This window comes from Toxotes jaculatrix, chromosome 22 (genome assembly GCF_017976425.1).
Source record: "Toxotes jaculatrix isolate fToxJac2 chromosome 22, fToxJac2.pri, whole genome shotgun sequence".
Lineage (NCBI taxonomy): Eukaryota > Metazoa > Chordata > Actinopteri > Toxotidae > Toxotes > Toxotes jaculatrix.
The window spans coordinates 14,496,141-14,517,218 of record NC_054415.1 but is presented as its reverse complement, the minus strand read 5'-3'; the positions used below and the strand labels follow the sequence as shown (position 1 = coordinate 14,517,218).

The 21,078-nt window shown below is 42.9% G+C and overlaps 1 protein-coding gene across 2 annotated transcripts in view; it reads right to left on the bottom strand.

Moving 5' to 3' along the window:
- The window catches only part of krr1 (KRR1 small subunit processome component homolog), a 73,345-nt gene that overhangs the window by 25,639 nt on the left and 26,628 nt on the right, over positions 1–21,078 (bottom strand). The window lies entirely within an intron of this gene.

Here is a 21,078-nt window from a genome sequence, read left to right as displayed (position 1 = left end):
CTGATGACGTCTTTATGTTAGCGTCATCAGCCTGTGACTTCCAGCATGCACTGGGGTGGTAAACCTGCAGCCACTGTCACCTGACTATGGAAGAAAATAGCTGCACTATTATATACTTCATATCAACAATGGAAGAAAAAAAAAAGTATGAATAAACCCGCAGAGAATCATCATCACCCTACGTTTCCCTTTAGTTCTATGAATGTTTATGAATTTTTTATATTCCTTACTGTTTTTGGTTCACTCTCTCTGTTTTCCTCAGCCTGTTTTCAGTGAAAAAGCTCTGCCAAACCTGCCAAACCAGCACCAAACAACAAAGAGATGAAGTTAGCGACTAGCTGGTGAACATAGTGGAGCATAAAAAGCCAAATGTTTTTCTCATGAGTTGGTGGAGACCAAAACATAACGAAAAGGAGCATGACGTTAATTCATTTGGGGGATGTTTTTATCCATGACATTAGCATAAACTCCCAAAACCTGGCTGTGATATGAATATGTACATACAAACAAATAAAAAACACCTGGTGTAAAACCAAAGAGCGCTCTCTATTCCTGTCTCTGTTTCTCTCTCTTTCTCAACAGCTACTGTCCATTTATCATTTAGAAAAGCAATATGCTGTATTGATTTGTCAGTTGAAGGCTCAGTTCATTATTGTTGGCCACAGTCTGAAGGCTTCCTTCCAAGCAGCTCAGAGATTAAGTATTTTATTTACTGCATCCTTTTTACTGAAACTCTATTTAAAGGTCCAGGGTTAAATGGTACAAAACACTCTTCCCAGTCTTCAAAGGCCTATTAATACTGTTACCTTCCAGCAATATAAAGAAAGAAAGAAAGAAAAAAAACTAAATAAAAATGATGTAACATTGAAATATATTTAATATTAACCCCTCAAAAGGAGAGGGCAAGTCTTTTGAGTGGTCTAGGTCTTCTATTATCAAAATTTAATATCTTATCATCTCTGAGGCCATGGTAATTAATGCAATACATTCAGCCTCTGAATCATCTTCATGGCACTGGATAAAGAGACCATGGTAGTAGTTCTGTTTTATTAGTGGAAGGAATATGAATATTATATTTGTTGTTTGTTACAGATGGCCCTTCTGGAGCATTCAAGCTAAAGAAATGTTTTCCATTTAGTGGAGCTCTAGGATAAAGGATAGCAAGACCTTTCAATGGGGAAGAAAAGCAGATACAACAGAACTGCTCATGAGTCATGTCTTGTTTTGAAGTGTTTCTAATCATGAAAAGGAGACGTTGATGCCTACTATAGTTTTACCCTGGAGACCATCAGGTCCATTTTCAGGACAGCGTCTTCTGAGCTGGTTCGTTTCCTTACTATGCTGTTCATGTCATCTGTCTGTTGTTTTTTTTTCTCTTTTATTTATCACAAAGAAAGCACATAACTTCCTGTGCGAGAGATTCTTCATAATGAGTAGAAAAGTTTTCATAAACAGGGTAGGAGTTGTGTTATATCATCTGGGAGCAAAGCAGATTTCTATGAAACAGTTGCAGCTTGTTACTTTAAGGATGACTCAACAGTAGCTGTAAGGGTTGGTTTTTCTGCTATCCCGACTTTTCCAGTTGATCTGGGAGCAGAACTGGCAACCATCCAGTCATAAGCCTGCTCCTCTAACCTCCAGCTACCTACCAGCCTTTCCAGTCTGGTTGGAAACCATCTGAAGTGGTCTCTCTCCCCACTGGCACAGAGAACCACTGTGAATTGTCCTGTTTCTTTTGACATTGGTTTAAAATATGCCACATGCACACATCCATGCACACACACACACATACACAAGCTCAGCGTTATTGGCTGCTTACTCCTGTGCATTGATTGGTAGAGTGCTGACACGCAGGGCGTGTCGAGGCCACCTCATTATCTGGGCAGACATTTACTTTGCTGTCATCCAGTATCAAAGCACAGCCCGTGCTGTGGCTGAGCTGTCTGAGACGGTTGCTCGGCTAATCAACTGCAGTTCATCCCAGCTCCGTGCGCCCACAGCTGGACTCTGACACGCTGCCCCCCGCCACCCCACCACACCAAAACAAAAAAAAAAAAATCCTGCTGCTCATTATAGTGACAACTGATAGGAGAAAGAAAGAGTGAGAGAGCAAGAGAGAAGACAGACACTATCCTCTCTGTTGCCGTGATAGTTTAGGAAAGGTTATGGAATCGATGTCTGGCCATCAATCACGGCTGCTGGCTTTGCATGGGGACATTCCAATAAGATCTGATTATAACCACTGTGGCTGCGATTAAGGTCAGATGACAGCTCTCTGAGCCTGGCATGCTGCTCAGGCCAGGCTGAGCACTGCAGGCTGTGACTGCAGTGCTGCTGGCTACTTCACCAGCATCTTTCTCATCCAATGGGCCTCATTCAACTTAAAGGAATAGTAAGACATTTTGGGAAAGATGCTTATTCCCTTTGATGCCAAAAGAAGATCGATACCACTCACATATTTCTGCACAGTAAATATATAGCTAAAGCAAGCCAGTTAGCTTAGCTTAGCATAAAACCTGGCTCAGTCCAAGGGAAATCTGTCTGTACAAAGTCTACATATAGCCAAACACTCAACCTGTTTTATTGAACATACTGTAGGACCTGATGTGTGTGCACTTGGGGTAGAAAAATATCCCAACATGCATTTCTCATCAACTAGCAGTGACTTGACTATTTAAATTTCATTTATTTAGTCAGTTTATTGAAAATAATCCTTTTTGACTTAACATGAAAAATAAGCATAATAACACTCCTGATAGATGAGAGTTTAAAGAGAAAGGAGGCAGGTTTGGCTTTCATAATGAAGCTGTATATATATATATTTTTTTTGCCTGCTCTCTTCCCTGGCTTTGCTCTTAGCTAGGAGACATGAATGAAAAGCAACACAAGCACATATGCGGAGATTTGTCTCAACACAGTGAAGGCTCAAGGGCAGATATGAGAGGCTAGATGAAATTAGGATTGCTGTTGTTTATTTCCAAGCTTAAAAGGAAAGCAGAGAAGCCTTTGGCAGAAATATCCCATTATGTCTACAGTTTTGCTTTGAATCTGCCCAAAGTGGGATTGTCTCCTATATTACACTTTAGTGCTGCAGGCAAATATCATTGAGGACAAACTCCCCTCTTAAAGACATGCCTTTTTTTGTACTATGAACAAAGCTGCCTGATCTTTTGCTGTGCAGTATAATTTTTCATACTATGGTACTGCAGACTCAGCAAACATTTCACAGAGGGCAACAAGCCAAGTCAAGCCAGCCTGCCATTTACGTGGGAGGACTGTGGAGAGTCCAAAGACACTTTTCTTATTGAGGAGCCAGGCTTCCTGGAGTCACTGGCAAACGTTTGGAAGCGGGACCCTGAATTCGCCCGAGAGGTAGCCTTGTACAGGTGGAAGTTCTCCTACAGCTCCATTCCACATCAGGTTTGTCCTCTAACACCTGCACGGTCATGCTGCATGGCTCCCAGTCGGCTAGCCTCCAGCCTGCCTTCCAGTTGCCAGTTGGCTAACTTCCATCCTGCACCACAGACAGTTAGACTTGGGTTTGTTTACCTGCTGCCATGTCTGGAATCATCAGCCTCCAGTCAGTTTGTCGGCCAGCCCCGGGCCTGCCAGCCCCTGGCCTGACTTCACACCAACTGGCCTCCTGTCTGATCCTGCCCCTGAAGACTTTAAGCAGTCAGCTTTTCTGGATATTCGCCTTGTTTTTTTTCAGGAGGTCAGAGACCCTAGAAAGAGGCATGGACCCCCTCAGTTTCCCAGCAACCCAGAGCCTCAGAGGCACAACCAATGCGACAAGGCAGCAATGTGCAGTTTTTTACACAACGTAGTGTTTGTCCAGCATTGTGGACATTTCATCATGAAACTACCTCAGTAGTCAACATTAATGCATCTACATGCTAGCAGAGCAGAGAACGGCTTGTTTTCTGGCTGCTGGTATGGCAGGTGTTAGCGTGCGTGATGTGAACGACAGCACTTCATTTGACAGGTCAGAAAGGCTAAGCTTTCCCAAAATGCTCATGGAAATATTATGCTGGAACCTTTTGTGAATTACTTGGCTTGCCGATTGTTATTTGGATGCAACAGCTAACGGGTTATTTTGGTGAGAGCGAACGAGTGAGACAGCGGAGCAAAAGCCAGAGACAGAGGCCTCTGGTTACCGATTATAACGACTGGTACAAGAAGAGGCTCAACCATTCCCTGACCTTGAAATATGTTTTGCCTGTTTATGTATTTTGGTGCCGAGTGCAGCGCGCACAGTGCACAGGTGGGAGGAGATGAACAAACAGGTGGGAGGTTTATTTAGATAAAGAAGTGCAAAGTGAGTTGTCGGGGTTGCTGCGCTGAGAATAGACATCTCAGAGCCACATCTGTTTCTGAAGCTGTGTCACTCTGATTGCACGGAAGTGATTTTGTCAACGAGGGCAAACTAAACTCTCTCAGCAAATGCACAGAAATAACAGAATAATGCTTAAAATGTAAATAACATTAAATGTGGTGGATTAACGCAAACATCTGAATTTGTGGTGGAGTATTCCTTTCAGCAAACCTCTTGGCTTGGGGTTGTGATGCTTAGCATCAGCCTATGGACTACAGCACAGGTATACTGTGGCACTGAATGGTTTTCTTATTGAAAATCAATGGGATACTGCTGATCAATGAACCAAATACCGAGCCTGACAAAACTGACACTACCGGCTTATTCAGTTGTATCAGAAATTAGATGTTGGCTCTGCATGGTTAATTTCATCTTAGGGAGGAAATAAACTTTGGAGTAAGCTACAATTATTCTGCTCTTACCCGCTGTTTTCCCATTACACTCTTACTCCACCGAGAAACCCGGATTCTCTATATATCCTCATTATCAAAGTCATGCCCCTCCATATGGTCTGAACACAGACACAGGCACAGTAGGTCCGTTAGGCAAATAGGCCCATTCAAGTGGCAATTAAAAGTGAAAAAGTCACCTAATCAGCTTTTTTATTACTCTATGATACAGAAACCATGTGCATATAAATTGCTGCTTTCAGAAGATTGGGATTTCTGCTGACTCGCACACCTCTGCCTCATTCTCTGGAGATTTACCATGTAATGGGAAAGGAGCAGCCAGGGCTTTTTTTCCCCCCCCTCTCCATCCTGAATTGAATAGGTCCCAAGAGCTATCAGCGTAAATTCAGAAGGTAGACTAAAGTGCAATTTGCCCATAAATCACAAAAAAAGTGCTCTAATTCTGAGCGGAGGCTTATACAGGGAAGAAGGTGTAGGTGGGTGGGAAGAGATACCAGAGTATTCAGCCTCCGGTTTGCTATGGTTTACTGTAACAACAACACATGAGAGGGCATTTTTACTGTACTGAGCCAAACACATACAGCATCAGCACAGCGCTGATAAAAGCAGCACAACATTCCCATGTGTATTGTAGCTTTAAAGAGGCTTCAGCTCTGTGTTAACTTACTGGAGCGATTGTGTTTGCATAGTAAGAAATAAAATGTATGAAAAGCTGTTATCAGTCACTGCAGAGAAAGCTCTGAATCACGATCATTAGGACTGTGAGTGCCGCCTGTGGTATGTGACAGCAGCCCCACGGTCTCACAGCTTTACTGTTCCATGTTGAAACACAGACGAGTAATCAGGGTCGAGTATCAGCGGAGAGGAACCTTTTAGTTCACCATCTAGCCATTCCACCTTTAAAACCTATTTGACTTAGAGGATCAATCATGTATATATGTAGATAAAGCACAAGTGTGGCCTTCAGTCTAAATGAATCAACACCTCCTACTCGTGTTAATTCTCACATTCCTCAAAGCACAGGCCGAGGATGAGGGGTCCAGCTTCCACTCCAGCTTCTTAATCAACCTTGGACATTGAAAACCTGACTCTTTGACACATATGCTGGAAAAAAAGTAAAAAGCAGTTACTGTTTATCATAGTGGATGATTTCAGCATTCCTGTAGACGCTGACAGCGACAGCCTTAGTTGTACATTTAATTCACTATTAGACTATAAGTGGCTTTTCTCAAAATGTAAATGAACCCACTCACTGCGATGCTATGTGTCAATACAATGGAGCACAGCTATCTTAACCTGACTCCCACGCAGGTTGATGACTGTGCTGATAGTACTGCAGCCTGACGGCGTACGACACTCGACACTGTCTGAAAGAGCAGGCAGTGAATCAGAGAAGGCTCCGAGGTGCAATTCACAAATGCCTGCTTTAAAGCAGACATCACTGAAGTTAGAAAGAGGAATTTCACCTAGCCTGGAAAGATAATCTAATAACATATAAGAAAGCCCTCTGTAAGCTCTCTGAAGCTCCTTTTATTTATTATGAGTAGAGGAAAAGAAGAAGAGAAAAGAAGAACAAGCCCAGGTTTCTTTTCAGCTCTGGCTGACAGAGAGTCACAGATCTGTTGAGCCATCTTACCCTTTAACTCTCAGTAGTAATGACTTCATGAGCTTCTTTACAAATAAAACCGTAACTATTAGGGAAACAAATCATCATCACTTCCTTCCCACAACTGTCAGAGATGTATTGCCCAGCTCAGTGTCCTCGGAAATCCACTGTAATGTCTGAGTCTGTCTCAGCTTCTGTCCTACAGGTCTGTCTGAGATAACTTCAACAGTTTCACCATCTAAAACATCAACTTCTCTTTTAGACCCTGTTCCTTTACCTTTAATTAACACTTCTATATTACATCTGATCAGTTTATCTTTATTAACAGGTTAAGTACTGCAGGCTTTTAGGGTAATTAAAGTAATTAAACCTCTTCTTAAAAAGCCTACTCTTGAATCAGATGTTTTAGGCAAATACAGATCCATATGCACCTTCCCCTTTATTTCTGAAGCCCAGAAAAAGCTGTTGCAAACCAAGAGAACACACGATGGGAACAGTACGTTCGTCAGACAGCTCAGTAGTCAAACTGACCACTCAGTGAGCTTAAATGCCAGCGTGGCATGACTACAGGCAAAAATGAGTCCTCACCTTTCACTGAAACACACGATTTCACTCTTGCACCTGCACAGCACCTGATGAAGAATATGAGATGTGGTTGAAAGTCCTGATAAAGGACAGTGAGTGTCTTGTAATAAAATCATTAACTAGCTGGAGTCTTCCTGGAAAACTCTGCATTCACCTCAGTGATGAGAAGAACGAACTAAGCAATCAGGGTGCATCAATTTATGCTCATAAACCTGCTAATTAGCCTCCTGCAGCTAAGTTATTTTTGGCATTTGAAAGGTCCTGTGTTTGTGTGTAACAAACCAAAAACAAGACACAAACCCTGTAAAGGATGTTGTGTTGCAGTAAGAGAAGGACAGGGACAAGGACAAGGTGTTCAGGTTCCAGGCCTTTAACCTGTCCGGGAGGTGAGCACTGTTTCAACCACTGTCATTAGCAGCTAATCAAACCACACCACAGGGACTAACAAAACACAGCCACAGCCACCACGTGACGGACGAAGGGATCAATGCAGCGGACAGGTTCAGCACAGTCGGGTAAATTTATCGGTCCATCCGTGAGCCCAGGGCTGCAGAGCTGATGACAGAGACAGTTCAAGGTGCACCTGGCTGCTCCTTAAGTTAACGGTGCTGTTCATCAGACACAGTCCCACAGGCCAGCAGTTTTATAGACCCTGAAATAAAGTTAGTTTATGAGGCCATTTCCTCTTTATGTGGAATAATCGTGTCAGTAAGCACTCAGAGCAGCACAGAATTTTAATACACGGCCTCAACAGCTGCTGCCTGCTCACGGAGAATGAATGGAAACGACCTGATGAATGAAATTCTCCAATCAGTCAACAAATATTAGCTCATCATCATACTGGCCACTCTGAGCCCCCCCCCGGGCAGAGGAGGGAATCATCAAGTGAAATGTAATCAAAGCAAAATGGCTAAATTTACATGGACTGTTGGTTTCATCAAAGAGAAGAAACATGGATCTCTTATGTGTTCACACACTTATGGACTTCATAAGTTACTTTAGACATGTCTTAAATATAAAAGTAATTAATTTGAAAATAAGAATACATGCCAAATGTTTTCTCCTTGTCCACACTGAGTGGGTGTGGAGTCAGTAAAGGGTTCAGAGTGCTTAAAAGGAACATTTATAGGCAAAAGTGTTTATCCTTTTCTGAACAGCTGCAGCCAGAGAGAACAAAAGTTCCCTCCAGGCTGCAGCCAGTGACAGCGTTTTTCCTTCTGCAGGTCTTTAGTTAGCATTTGGCTCATAGGACTTAGAAGTAGGCCCTAAAAACAATAGTTCACTGTCTGTCTCCAGGACAGCTGTGAAAACACTGATAGTGTCAAACTCTTTCAGTCCCCCAGTGGCAGTCACCATAGCAACTAAGGTCATAATGATACCAGGGACTGTGACTCTGGTAGAGGAAGGGAGTAGTCACGGCACGGTGGTACGAGGGCCCTTCATTGCATTGTTTAGGAGTTGGTCCCCGACAGAACCGTCACACGTGAATGACAAAGTGTTAACTCCACCCTGAGAGGAGGACAGCCCTCAGAACTGGGTGGCATTACACAGTGTTCACTCTGCTGGTGTTACCTCTACTCTCCACCATGGAGCTTCAGTAAGTGTTTCAGCTGAAGAAATCTGGGCCTCCTGACACCTCTCTCAGCAACTCACAAGATTTCCATCACACAGCCCACTGCCTCCTCAATCTCTATCCAACAATTTGTGTTTTTCTCATTTTGATGCAATGAATTATACAAATGGGGATAATCCCCTAAAGTCCCTTCATGGTGTCGTACTCTGACCACAATCAGCGTCTTTTGTGTATTAATGACACCTTTTGTTTTTGTTAGCCTATATGATAGTAAGCTAGCTTTCACTTGATATAGCCCCCTCACTTTAACTAAGTAGTTGCTGTCTCTGTCTTTCTAAGGCAGGCTGCCTCAGCACACACACATTACCAAGTCAGAGAGCAGTACAAAGCAATAAACAGATAAAGTGCAGAATCTGCAGTCCGCGTAGTTAGGTACTGCGATTGGCCTTTGTAGGGCAGGAAATTTGGTACACACCTCCTCACTTGAATAAATTTTAATTATTTGTTGATCCATTACTTTGGTTTATGACCTAACATCTACTAAACAAATGGCATTCCCAGCAGTCACAGCTGTAGTCCGTGTTCAGTGCTAATTAGTAAATGTTTTTTTTTTGTATTAATGTATTTTAACACACAAAACTATGTGTTGCCGTTTAGCTCAGAGCACTGTTGTGCCTAAGCACAGCCTCACAGGGCTGCTAGCATGGCTGCAGATACTCAGTCTTGTTTACTAATTTCTTGTTGCTTGCAACGGAGCTAGTCTTTGTTATTAACCCTCGCTTTACTTAACCCCTCACATTTTCTCTCAGCTTCTCATGTTGTTTTGCTTGGAGCTTTGTCTCCAACTACGAAGGTCTGCAGCAACAACAAGACTATGCCTGCCTTCAGAGCATCTTTGTCCCTGAGTTATTTGTAGATACTCTTCATTAGCATCCACATGAAGCACCCTCTCAGCAGCAACACACATTTCACATGCAAGACAAGCCTTGCACCCATGAAGATGGATATTCAGGCTGGATGCATGTATTAGTCAACACAGCTGTAACCTCCTTCAGTTGATTTATTTACGCTAAATAAATGATTTTGTGTTGCTCATTGAAATACAGTTCATATGCAAAGCAGCACAACAAAGCACCTTGGCACACGTTAAATTTTCTGCCCCAACGCTGCCGAGTACAATGTCTGTCACTGCAGGATAAAGTGTAGATAAATAGACAGTATAGGAGTATTTGACAACACTTCCCGAACAGCCTCACAGAGGCACTCTGGCTGAAGTTTACTTGTGGGATTGCTTTGCTAGGATAACATTTTCACGCCAAATAGAAAGGAGCTAAAACCCACTGGATATCTGGGAGGTAGAAACTCTAGTCTAAATATGTCTGGTATGCTTTAGTAAATGGTCAATATCAACTGCAGTTTGTAGCCACTGGCCAAAAGCACAGCGAGTTTGTGAAATGAACAGGTACACGTCTCACCTCCGGCATTAGCTCCCACCCACTCGGAGCTGTGTTGGCACATAATGAAATGATTGATTTGTATATACAAGCAGAGCCAGTAGGACAGACATTGTTAATCGTGCTGAGGGGGGGCTGGAGTAGAACTAAGTGAGCAAGTGCTTTCCTCTTATTCTAGTTTTTTTTTTTTTTTTTTAGAATAATGAACTTGCACAACTCTGGGGCAACATAATGGCGCAGTCCCCACAGACCTCGGTCTAATCCCTGAAAACTCCCACACTGTTGTAAGAACCAGTGGCTGGTGTTTTAAAACTGGCACTTGTTTGTCATGTTTCACTGTAACAGCCTCGACCACGGGGAAGGTCGTCTAATTACTTGCATCGCAGCAGGAGGTGCGCTGCTGGAAGCCAGGAGGAGATTCTGTCATCGCTCCCAATGTGTGTGTGTGTGTGTGTGTGTGTAAGCATTTTAGATGGCAATCTCAAAGCAGAAGTAACAGGCCTTATTGGTGACTTGTTTGGTTGCAGGGCCAGCCTGTGATGGTCTCTGTGTTTTTCTGTTGCAGAGCTATGAGGATATCATTAAAAGAAAACCTTGAAAGTGAAATGTTTAGTGAGAAAATAAACTTCAGGGTGGTGGGTTGAATACCTCACCTGTACAGGACGTCAGTGTCATGCCTCTGCTTCCACGTCAAAGCTCAAAGCGTCTAATGTTGCTATGAATGGGCTGACACTGGAGTCAGCTGAAAACCCTGTGCGTCAGTGCAGTTGTCTATGAGACACCGGCAAGTTTGAGTGTGTCAGTGTCAAACCTCAGTTCTTCTTCTTTGGCATTCAAATGGGTTTTCAAGTAGGCCACCCCTTCACTGGTTTCTCTTTATGAACCCACGACTCCTAACAGTGCAGTCAGGCTGAATTTCACTTCCCATTCATGTCTATGTAGAGTTCAGTCTGATTGAACTATGACAGACAAAATCGTGAAGCCAATATGTCAATATGGTAGTCAATATGGTATTTGTTCTGTCAACCACTTTCATATAGTGTTTAATATGCATTTACTGAAGTCCACTGTTCTCCACTCTCTTCATTCTAACATATAAACCTTGATAGTGCCTCCATTTGTAAATGTCATCCTCATTTTATTTTTGTCAAAGAGAGCAGGCTTCTGCCTCTTTGATGTGCTCATAGACTGATGAGAAGCTCAGACATGAGACTTTTAAAAGCCGTCTGCAGAAACAGCACTGAATTCACCACAATCACACACAGATGCTGTGAAAGGAAATGAATTGGACTGTTACTTCTTTTCATAGATCCCTGTTTGGTAGCCATTGGATTTTGAAGTTGCCGGGCAGCACACACTAATTATCTACCTCCTGGTGGTGAAGTATTGATTATTAATCCTGTCACTCTCCTACGGATATATTATGCTCGCAGGTTCAATAAATATCTTATTTACGGTTCCTTTCAGCTGGTTACCCCATGAAATCGGACTGCTGAGGTGCATGTGAGCCAACTCCATTGACAGAAAGCCAAACAGACAACTGTTCTCCTAAAACTAGCCAACAAGCTCACTGCGGTCGCACTGTTTCCCACCCACTGCCTTTCTTTCCTATTTAGCCCTGAGCGTCTATCAAAACACATTACATTCTCCTGTGTCAGCGCCGCTGCAGCCCGCCTGCGTCGGCTCTCCAGGGTCTGACGCGTTTGTTGTGGTGCCCTTACCCTGGGCATCATGCAGACCAGCCACTGTGTGTGTGTGTGTCTATGTGTGTGTGTTTGCTTCTTCTCAGAGTGGGTTTGACTTTATTCAGACTCTGGCTGTCTGAGCAATGGCCACAACCAGTAGCTCTCAAGGGCTGCTGACATGACACCACACACACACACACACACACACACACACACACACACACACACACACACACACACACACACACACACACACACTCTCTCTCTCTATACTACTGGACACACCCACACATTTCACAGAGGATGGTCTGTGACCGTCCCTCCCTGATTCCCCCTCGCACTGAGCCACTGAACAAACACAACAAAGCTGACAGGCCATAGCTGTTGGCTTGCATGTAATTCAAGTTCAGCCGTTGGAAGTTTGAGCCTCTTTTCCTAACATGCTCACGCTCATACTGTCTGCAGAATTTCGGGCTTGTTTTTTCACTTTTATTGTCAAGGTCACACAATAAGCTCTGTGGCATTTTAACACTTCAGGTTTGTAATAAATGTGAACGTTAACGCAGCAAGCTGACAGGGGGATTCACCAGCAACCCTTTTCTACATTCTCTCAGATTCTATTTCAGTTTTTAAACCTTACGTGAACTCAGCTTTTCTCCTCAGAGCAGAATATCAATTACTGGATTTCCTCCTCATCCTAATGAGCCTCACATTATCGCTTAAAGCAGCTACATGTTGCATTTTACCATCTATAAATGACCTCATTAATTTTTATCATACTATTAAGGAACGACTGTTTTAAATAATTACTCTGATCAATTATTGTTCATTATAATTAAGAAATAATTATTGAGGCAAATTCTTTTATAGTGCACCAATAAAAAGGTGATCTGTCTTCTACTTGATTAGCAAGCCTGATGAAATACATGCCAAATGTTCAACTGAGCCTAGAGCTGAGTTTTGATGTGCAGCAAACTGTTTTTCATTTTTGATTTTTTTTTTTGTTTTTTTACACTGTTCCTGTGTTTGACTGAGTAACTAAAAGGATTCCTGCTTTTCCCTGAGAAGTTAAACCACTGGAGAGCAGCAAAAGCAAGACTTTCAGTTAGAGTTAAGATGCTCTGCCCTGTTGCGCTTCTGGGACACAAAATGCCCATGAACTGTTTCACTGCAGCGAACCACACAGACGTTTTACCAGATTTAAAGTACTACAAAATTATTATGCATAGAATATTTTCAACAACTAATGTTAATTAGTCAAATTTATTTAAAGACATTTGACATTTCCATCAGCCTAAGCTGTTCCAAATGTTAGCCTGCTAATACACTAACAATGGTGAACATGTTAATCACCAGCATGTCACTGTGAGCACGTTAGCATGCTGGAGTTTGAATTTAGCTCTAAGCAGGGCTGTAGACTCTTATTCTTATTATTTCATCTGTTACACTTGTTTTTCCTTTGCTTTCTAATTTGATTCTTAGTTTTATTAAAGAACAGATTCATTCTCAGTTGCCAGTAGTGGATAGTAGCCCAGGTATGAGAGTGTGAAGCAGAGCTTTGCTGTAAAAGTGGCCAAACTCTGTCAAGTTCAATAAAGGTTAACAAAAACTGCAGCGGGGAAAAGATCATGTTTCCTCTGCAAACAGTCGCCTTTCACGTCAACAACAGCCTCTCCTCTCTGAGTGTCCTATTATCTCCTGCCTGGGTCGCCTGGCTCACAGAGTCGTGTCCTCCAGGGGGAAACAGGAAGCCGACAGCTGCACGCCACCGTCTTTACATCCTGCTTACATCCCTCGCTACCTGATCGGCCCTTAATTTAAAGGTCTTCAGAAAGAATCAGTCACTGTAGCTCTGCCCCTTTCTTTTCTCTCATGAATGAACACCCACACAGTGTACGACACAGATGACATTCATGCTTCCTTTTCCTTAATATCATTTCCATTCTCTAAAACACACCTGTGAGGGCTTTTCAAATTAAAATAATTTAAAAGAGTTTTAAGTCTTTTATTCCCTTGTTCTCCACACTCATCTGAAGAGCTAAAGGCCATTTAGTGAAGTGATTCTCACAGTGAGGACGATCTGCTGCTCTGACTGGAACGATGATGTTAGATGACCTTTACTTTTACTCTAATGAAGCCCAATTCTAATGCAAACCCACAGAGTGCCGTTAACAGCTGTGTAATATGTATACACACTCAACCAGCCCTGATACACAGGTAAAGTCACCAATGCTTCTATACCCACCCCCCACTCCATTACCTTGTTACTTAATACCTCCACCCCCACACATGTGGCTGGGAACTGAGACATTATACTGGTGGGAAACTGTTAAGACAACAGTGGAACCTACACAACAATAAAGCCCTTTGGTTTAGGTCTGAAAATGTCAAACTGGACGATGCAACAAGTCATGTAAATGTCTAAATTGCTTGTGTGAAGAATCATCATGTATAAACAATCTAAATCATTCAGTTCATTTTGAACATTGGTAGTTTAATAGAGTCTGTAAGGATACAGGGTGGGTAAAATACCCAGAGCCTTCAGCTGCAGTGTCTCTGACTTGCGCAGTGCTCTAATGGACACAACTTGGAGACAGAGGACAATTCCCTGAACAGTAGCGATGGACTCACAGAGACTTATCACCAAGCTGCAGTTCCCCTCAGCTGTTACTGTCCTTCAGGTCGTTGTTTTGTTCTTTACGACCCAAAACTTTCCTGATTGGGTTCACTCTCACTGCCCTCATCAGCACAAACTGCCTCAGACCTTTTTCAGCAAAAAGCTTCCAACTGCACACAACCTTTACACAACCTTTACACAACCAAACAGCTGAGAGACAAAGTTAACAACTCTCTGTAGAACATACTGGAGAATTTAGCTGCGACAGAGCCAGATATTTCCCTCTGCAGTTGTTGGAGACCAAAACAGTTAAAAGGAGAGGGAATATTGGACATACATTCAGCAGATGGACACAAACACCACTCCAAATCAATGTTAATGCAGGCCGTGTGTACTGGATGAGTAAATAGGTGTATGTTGGTGTATGCCAACACCAACAATTACTGATGGACGGAGGTGGGATATGATGTTTGCTGTCAAAGCTAGACACCGTCTGCCCCAACAACGTGATGCTACATCCACCTTAGCTTCTCAGACACAACTGTCATTATTTACACAGCCTCTAATCAATAAAACACAAACACAAGTGTTTGAACAAATGATAAACGCTGCCTTCTTTGTGAGGACAGTCTCAGAAAACCTGTTAAGATAAATCAGACCTAAGGTAGAAACACAGATGAGCAGCAGCATTAGGAAGACAATGGTTTAGCAGGTCCATAGTGATTTGTCAGCTTATCAATCACAGCGCACAATGCTGCATACTGCAGCTTCAAAAACAAGGTACAAACACAGTGAATGAGAAAACATGCAAATGGAACAGACAGCTCGGATAGTGATGGATACTCAGGATGTTAGTGAACAGACAGCAAATAAGACGTGGTGTTTACTGTGAATATTAAAGAGTACAAACATCATTCAGACAGACAGATATGACGGGAGTAAAATAAAACAGCTACGTCTGATCCTTAGAGTCTAATGTTCACCTCAGATGTAAATGGGCCTTTCCTCACTCTGATTAGCTCTTTCTGTAAGTGTCCCTCTCTTTGTTTCTCTCTTTCTCAGACGGACAGTAACAGGCTATTTCCACTTCCCACCTCCTCATTATCCCATTTTCTCTCTCACCTTGGCTTGTTTCCATCTACCCAGAGAGAGAGAGAGAGAGAGAGAGAGAGAGAGAGAGAGAGAGAGAGAGAGAGAGACAGAGAGAGGGAGAAGGAAGTGTGGATATAAAATGGCAGAAGCCCTTGGCAGCTGCCTCGGCCCACTCTGTTTCCAAGTGCGCTCACACCTCAGATTGTGTGAAAGTGAGCGAAAGAGGAATTATAGAAAACACAACCGTGGCCTCCCACCACCCTCCACCTCCACCTCCCTTCCTCCATCTGCTACGCTTGCAGATATTGGATTCAGCTGGGAAAGTTTGCTCTCACATTTAATCCCGTCACTCTCCTCCTGGGATTGAGTGACAGTGTGTGTGTGTGTGTGTGTGTGTGTTAGAAGGATGGCTCCCTTACACTCCTGCCCATCAAACACTTTCCATAGCAACGTCGAAGAACCGTTTAGCGGGTATGGGGGATGCTGAGGTTCAGAGGAACTTTTATCCTGCGGCCTCAAAGCAAAGTGTCCTACGGTGGCTGCCTTTAATGAGATGGGTGGAGGCTTGATGGAGGCCTGTCGCAGAGCATTAGCTGATTGAGCCGGTGATTGATAAATGACCCTGAAATGTTCTCAATAAATGGCCTTTTAAAGACTGATTTGAACAAAGCTTGGGTAATAATAAATATGGCATCATCATATAACAACAGTTTTTATACAGTCTGGGTCAATGAGAACAAGGAACCGCTAATAAATATGTGTTTAATCCACATTTTGGTGGAGTTTTCACCACAAACTAACTGACCCACAACAAACCTGGGACAGGTAGTGTTCCAGCATGGAGGCACTGGTTGGATCCTGGTGGACCAGGGGCCAACAACTCAGTCTTGCCACAGGCTTCACCCAGCCCTGCTGTCCAGATAGAACTGCTGCTGTAGGAGGTGGTTGGTGGTTATAAATAAAAGCTGTTTTTAACTATAAATGATCCTGTATCTGCTCCACTGCCACCAGCACCGTCACTACTCACATGAATACAGAGTCAGTAACTCATCATCAAGACATAAACACTGCCAGCTTGCACGGTACATGGAATATATTTCCATACACAGCTAATATTTACCACACTCATAATCACCTACAGTGTATGCATCAGCACATGTCTGAGCCAGCGTGAGCGTGGCAGAGAGACAGAGTATGTAAACAGTCTATCAGGGGCTGAGTCTGCACAGAGCATACATCACAAACAAAAGATGCCCAAAACACTGACAGGTCCAGTAATTGCATTCAGTGGATCATAAAATTGCACAAATTGCATCATTCTTGCCCCGATGACAGAGGAGGAGGCGAGGGGATGTGGCTGGGCCTGGGTCTGAATGCACACCGCGTTCCAATGCAGTTTCAGTTAATTAAAAACCAAGGGGCGCAGTGTGCATAGCAATGCGTCACCTCAGCGCTGGCCTTCATCGAAGGTCTACTGCAAGAAGAGTTTCATGGGGCTATTTACTCTTCTCTGCGATACCCCCCCCCCTTCCCGCACCCACAACCCACGCCAAGAGACTCCATTAATTGCCAGCGCCTTCATCTGTGTAAATGTGGTGGACACACATGGATGTTTACAATGCAGAGTCATTTTGTCCACTGCAAGTGTGTCCTCAGAGTGAGAACAACTAATCTGTATGCATGTGTGTGTGTGTGCTCAGAAGGAAAGACAGCGGTTTACCTTGACCCAGAAACCAATTGTAATTACACTCTTCAAGAACAAAATCTCATTAAAGATGCACCATGGAATGTTTGTTTGCTTATTCAGCACAGCATCTTCATCTGAGCACAACAACCACACTCTGGAATATGAATAGGATATTGATCTTTGTATTGATCAAGGGATATCCACTCTCCAGGGCCATTTCAATGATTTTTACACGAAGGATTAAAGATTAGCACTCACAACATGCTGCAGCCAAGGCAGCCATCTTGTTTTTGATTGTAGCTGATGACTCCTGATGAGGGTGTGATACCAGGATGGTCTTGCACACGATGACTGACTGTGACTCCCTCTCTACGTCTGAAACCAAACCCACACCCTTCATCTACAGTAGTGTATTACAGTGATAACAGACAAGTAAGATCTGAAATTGTTGATTTGATGAAGAAGCACAGTATTTGACCTCACAGCTCACACACTGGACAAGACCCAACACTGACTGTATCCTACTAACAAGTGTTATGTGTTTTAGCCTCATAAGCAGGATACAACAAAATGTAAAGTGTTAAGTAATTAAAAATCCTGTTCGTTTAATAGAACCCAGGATGAATGAAGCCAATTCATTTGAAAAGCTGAAATGTTTGACTGAACTATAATGAAAGGTCCATATCAAAGAACCAGCTGCAACAAAAGTCAGTACACCCTTAATTAATGAGATTCCACTCTTTTATTTTTTTTTTAGTATTTTGTATGTTAACCTTTATCAATCCTCCTGTGCATGGAGGTTTAACACCAGTCTGTGGCTGGAGGGGTTTCTGTTCTACCCTCTGCTTCAAGCCAGGGGACAAACCTGGCCTTTTTTCTTTTACTACTCCTGTGTGATAACGGTCATGTTGGAAAACTCCTCTCCTGCCAAGTTTCTGGAGACTGAGAGTCAACTTTTCATTCAGTATTTGGGTAAACAAACCTCCTCAGACACAGGTGGTCTCGACCAGGTCCACACCAAATACGCTGGAAATCGTCTGATCCAGACAAATTTATTTTGGTTTCATGTGAACAGAGAACAACGTGCTGCCAATATTCATCTGCCCTCTTTTCATGTTTGGCAAAGTTTAATCTTGCAGCTTTAAGACCAGTGGTTTCCTACTAGGACACCGTCTGCAGAGGTTGACCTCCTGCATTCTCCTTCGCTCTGTCTGATCCGTCACTGAAACACCAATTTCCACAGATAATCCTGGTGCCAAGTCAGAAGCACTTACTCCTGTTTTTCAATGCACGGTTGTTTAAATAGTAAATTGTGTGTGGTGTCATGTTTCGAGGACGCCCACTGTGCCGTCTGTCATTGGTAGCATGGTTCCTCCTATGCCTCCTAACCTCCTAACCACCTCCTAACCACTGCTGCAGCTGCTCTGCTTATATCCTCATCTTTGTCTGAGTCTCACAGTCTGGTTTCTTGCTTGTTTGGGCGGTTCCTTACAACGTGGAGCCATGTCGCATTAGACACAACGCAGGCCAAAACTGAGGAAGCTGTGGTGTTTATGCAATCAGCCTTAATTGAAAATCACAGGGATAATCACTTTTGTTGCAGCGGTGACAGGTGTTGTTGCTTTGGGGTTGTACTCTGGGGCTCGAATTTTCTGTGTATTCTTTTGTCTTTTTTGAATGTGCTGCTTGCAGATAAAAAGCAAAGCAACAGTAAGAACATACAGGGAGCTTTAATGAGTTTCTCTGCATCCTATGTTGCCTCTCTGAACTGTCATCCTCAGCGTGCTGTACATATTTTATTCATTGTTGAACTATGGGTGGAGCGAGAGGAGAGGGCTTGTGTTGGTTATCCATTCCTCTGATGATGATATCAATATGGAAGCTATATGCATTTCAAATACAGTTAATTGCACATGGGCAGAAAGAAGCGGCAGCTTTTTTATTCATATAATTGAAGGAGTGTCCTCCATCTATGTAATAAACATGTATACACAGTATGCATACTGAAACATAAGCTGGAGGACACAGAGCTGATAAATAAACAGGCTACTCTAGTCAATAAAACATACCCCGCTGTGTTTCATTAGTTTCTATGGCGATTCCCCATTAAACAATGCTCTCTTTACTTCCTCCCTTTTGTTCTCATATGTACATATATAAGATTAATGATTGCATAAAACATTATTATCTTTCAGGACGTTCTCTACTGTGATTGTGTGTACGTCAGGTGTAAGGAGAGGTCAGACCATCTCTGGGAAATCAGGTGTGGTAAAAGCCAGGACAAACCGTGTCCTCCTCTTATTTCCCCAATTGCATGTTGGAAGTGAATCTCCATGAGACCTCCATGAGCATCCAGGAGACTGTTTCTATGGTCACTAATAATATTATACAAATAAAAACATGAATATATCTAATCAATGTGAATGTATAAGTGTGCTTTATTAGTGGTTTCTCAGGGGTGGCCTGAGTGACATAACTTGTGTTTCCACACACAGAATTCGATGTTTTACTACAGACCACATTCTCCTCCGCATTTTACACATACATTACTCTGACACTCTTTCTCATATCAAAAAGCGACTGTCCCCACTTCTTAATATACAATTCACTGTCTCCTCCTCGAAGGATTCATGTAAATAACTTCATTTATCTGTGTTCACTTCATGGCCTTACATCAGCCTTCTTCTCTGTGGCTGACAGCTAAGGAATCTGCCGTGTCTCATCACAGGCTACAGTGGAAGAGACGCTTTTTAACATCAATGGACAATTAACAACTTCATAACAGGCTGCTATTTTTCTACAGTCTTTCTCTGCCACGGTGCAGATAACGAGAAAACAAACGGGCTGCCGAACAAAGGCGATCGCTCTCTTTTTATTCCGCCAGGAAGACAAAAGTGTTATTGACAGGCAGAGACAAACGGCTGGGGTTTGACTGTTACACAAGGCACCAGGTTTTCAACCAAACACTGTGTACAGGCTGCACACTGCAGGCAGGAAGCCTCTGGCAGCCATCTGCTTTTTCATGAATTTATCTAACGTTGCAGCTTTCGCAGGTAATGAAAGCCCCGGCCGTGTCTGTGAAAAGGACAGGCTCCTGGGAAGGCGTGCACAACAACCTTGTTCTGAACAATTTGTCTCCATTTTAAAAAAATCGCCTCAACAGGAGGCTCTGTGAATAAATCAAAACTTGATTGAACATCCTTCATGCCTGACGCCCACGTGCGTTTTGTCATTCCTTGCAGCCATTTAATAAAACAAAGGCTTCTCTGCAACCTTTGAGTATTGCGATTTCCATGGTAACCACATGTGCTGTGGCCATAAGGTTTCTGAATGCAGCCTTTCATCAAGGGTCACAGTGAAGCGTAGCTGAACAGGCCACGCGTGTAAAAAAAAAACAAAACATGCTCACCATTACATTTCAAAGGCAGATCAGATGAATTTTAAAGAAATACTGGGCCGTCGAAGAAAGATCTAATCTTCCACTCTTTAGTGATTCAGTCTGCTGACAGCTGTGAGATAAACATTTCATAATAGCCTGAAAAGTGTCAGCATTTCAGTCTTTGATTTTAGAGGAAATTGCTAACCATAATTCTCTAAATGTAATTCCATGTCTATGTGTATATGCACTTATTTATTACATTTAAACTCAAGACTTTAAGTGTCTTTCAAATTACCTGACATTCAGAAGTAAATGCCTCTGTGTGAGACTGCTCTGTGACGAGCATGGATACAGTGTCGACTGTTAAAGAGGCTGAGCGGCTGCGTTGGCCCACAAGTCATTTCCCTAAGCAAACGTCTCGTGCATGAGTAATTTTACCAGGCGCATCATTAACATCTTTATCTGCAAGTCCCCCCAAAAAAATAGTCAGAAATCATGAGATAAAAACACAGTGATCCCATGTGAAGAAAATCTGCTACACAGCAAGTAGATTCAATTACTATGGATTAGTAGAATGCTGTATTTAAGCAAACATGAACGTAATTCCCATGCCAC